This window comes from Rhea americana, unplaced genomic scaffold (genome assembly GCF_003343005.1).
Source record: "Rhea americana isolate MKP2758 unplaced genomic scaffold, rheAme1 scaffold_84, whole genome shotgun sequence".
NCBI classification, from domain to species: Eukaryota; Metazoa; Chordata; class Aves; order Rheiformes; family Rheidae; genus Rhea; species Rhea americana.
The window spans coordinates 2208772-2211819 of NW_028187023.1; the positions used below are offsets into that span (position 1 = coordinate 2208772).

Consider the following 3048-nt stretch of genomic DNA (forward strand, 5'->3'; position numbering starts at 1 on the left):
TTAACTTTCAGTGGGACTGCAGATTAATATTAGGCATTTTGATGTATAAGCTTGGGCATACTTTCTCTCCTTGGTCCACACAGTGGATCACAGTGGATCCATGATTGTATAGCAGCATACATGTCCAGGACAAGACCTTGCACTTCTAGAGAACTACACAGTCAGGACTGGCACCCTTGCCATCGGTGTCCGCAGAGAAGTCCCAGGCTGAACAGTCAGAGACCGCATACGTGTCCTGCCACTAGTCTTCCGCCGCCCGATTCAGTGGCCAGACGACGACGGAGAGCGGGGCAGCTTGTGCAACTGCTCTTCCACAACGCGTGTTGCAGAGTTACAGTACTGTTAGAGCTTTTTCCTTTTCATCAACACTTGACCAATTCTCAGGCAGAACAGAATCAGAAGGGATTGCTCAAGCAATCCTAGTTTGTTTTTGTTTTGTTTTCTTGGTCTATTGAGTAATCCTTGGCAAAAGGCGAGCACTGAGAAGTGAGTGGAAGGCTATGGCTGCAAGCACCGCCGCACGTATCTTTATCCCTGCAAAGCTGGAGAGCGTTTACAACGAAGGCGTTGCAGACACATGACGGCCCAGGCAGTGGTCTCTAAAGTAAATACACTTGTGAGGAGCCTTGTAGATATTTGCATGGACTTCTCCTGCTATCCAGGCAGCAGGGAACATCTGGTCTGATACGAAATTTAAAGTTCTTGTGGACTTGTTTGGTCATTCTGTCATTTGCTGTTATTGTCACTATGTCATTGATGAAAAGACAGTTTATCGTAGGCAAAGAGGTGCCTTGATTTTTACAGTTGTCTCATGCCTTCCATTATAAAATATTGTTTTCAGCTATAATTTGCCATACCATTTGGGCCAAAAATGTTCATATCGAGAACCTGCTTCTGGGTGGGTTTGGATGAATTCTCTCTCCAAAAAGTTTGACAGTTCTGAGTATTGAGTTCGGAAAAAAGATATCGTCTGGCAAGTGATTAAAAGCAACTCATTTTAAGAAGCTCTGTTGGCTCCATTTTTGGAGTGCGAATTGCACATTACTGGTAGATTAATGGGCTGTTAGAGAAAAAAACAGGAAAGATTTTAATTTTCATATGAAAATATACACAGATAATGATACTCTGTGCATGCTCTAAATTCTGCCTTGCATGCTCTAGCACAAGATTGAGGCCATCTTCTTCTAAAATTGCTTTTTCTAGCCTATAGAAATGTTATGTCACTGGAAGGTGGTATTTGGGAGCAAGAAGTTGAGTTGTCTCCCCCTATTCATAGTACTCCTTTGGGCATTTTGAAGGCGCAAGAATGCAAAGCAGGCAAGAGGAGAGCTCAGACAGTGATGAGCTAGGAAACCTTCGAAGCAGAGCAGTATAGAAGTGGCAGCTATGAGGAGGTTAAGATTTGGGATGGGAAAAGAAGGAGAACCACATAGGGAGATACAGCTAAAAAGGCTTCATCTGTAGGCTTTAAATTTACACTGAGGTTTTTAGATCTTGCTAGTCTGCTGTTATCCAGCAACTGGCTAACAAGGCATTTATTTCATTCCCCTCTTGCCTTTAGAAAGAACACCTCGGCTCCTATTTGTGTAAGCAGGTAAAAGTGTGTATCTTGTATCTAACGCTGTCTGAACCCTACAAATGCCACAGTTTTTCTGTGCTAGAATGTCCAGAGGGAGGGCAACAATTAAATTTGCTGTTTCATTAATTGTTAGTAAATGATTGACAAAGAAAGACCCAAACCGGGTTATTTTGGCTTTAGGATTTTCCATCTAATGGAATTTGACCTATTTCTAGCAATCATAGAACACTTATTTGCTCCAAACTCCAGCTATTCTGAAATGCTCTATTTTGATATTGGCAGTCTTTAAACCCTCCTCATCTTCCCTCTAAAACTGGAAACTGTCTCTTCATTTGTGAGGGGTAAGGAGTTGCTTAAAATGATAAAATCGTTAGGTCTTAGGAGACTATGAAATTTATCATGAAACATAGATCTATTAGTATGTAAAATTTTCTTTGGCTTGATTGCATCTAAAAGTTTACCAGAACATACACAAATAGTTTCTAGTTCTAAGAACTGTGCAGACCTCAGTTTTGCATATGGCAGTCTCTCCAAACCACAAGTCACTAAAGAATGTCAGTGTGATGTTTGGCTGGTTAAAGGAGGGCAGCACTCCTAAAGCAGGCTTGTGGTTTTATCCCTGCAGTAAGAAGACTTAAACATTAGAGAGATTATTTTCTTTCACATGTATGATCATTTATTTTTTTCCACAGTTTGAAGTAGCAGCACCTGTGTAACCTTATTTAACTGCCTTCACGCATTTTCTTTCCCTCAGCTAATATTCTGCCAATGTGACAAACTTTGCCCTCTTTCAGCTGCAGAACACCATGAAAGCTTGTGTTGCTCAGCCKTATCTGGTGACACGAATGTCTTCTGTGCGCTGTTCGATGGGAGCTGTGGTTGTGCTAATCCTGTAACAATGTTACTAACATCAAACAGGAGAGATTTCACAGTGAAGCTGATACTACTACTACTAATAATAATAAAGGTAGCAAGGAAGACAAAGTGACAAAAAGTTGAGATATATATATATATATATATACACACACATATATATATACACATACACACATGTTAATAGGAATATTTTGTTTGCCTATTCCTGAGTCTTTCCTAAGTGTGGATCATTACAGGTAATTTGATGCTGCTCTTTGATTAAGATTTTCTCCAGTAGAAGCTTTCAGGAAAGTATATCCCCATACTTGAATTCAGTGTAAGAGGAGGAGCCTGCAGTTACATTTCCTTACCTTTACGTTGACAAAAAAAAAAAAAAAAAAAGAAAGAAAAGGTATTTTTTTGACGAGAATTAAACCCTTTCCCATCCTCCCAGGGCAAGAAGGAAGTTCAAGCAGCTTTGGCCTTTCAGCTCAGCCTGCTATTAAGAATGATAGGCAAGCCGGTGTGTTTGAGACCTGCATATAAGTTCACCAAGGGCTAAACAGCGACTTTCACATATTTCATTCCCTAGTCACTGAGACGCTGAAGAAAAA

General features: G+C 40.5%; 1 protein-coding gene and 1 long non-coding RNA gene across 4 annotated transcripts in view; one reads left to right on the forward strand and one right to left on the reverse strand.

Annotated features, from left to right (window-relative positions):
• RAD51B (RAD51 paralog B) overlaps positions 1-3048 on the forward strand; it is a 396827-nt gene that overhangs the window by 306749 nt on the left and 87030 nt on the right. The gene's annotated exons all lie outside the window — the stretch shown is intronic.
• Positions 1-3048, reverse strand: part of LOC146585221 (uncharacterized) — a 5634-nt gene continuing 2586 nt past the window's right edge. For both annotated transcript variants that reach the window (XR_014898054.1, XR_014898055.1), the window contains exon 2: positions 1-1060. This is a non-coding gene — a long non-coding RNA (uncharacterized LOC146585221). The remainder of the gene's footprint in view (positions 1061-3048) is intronic.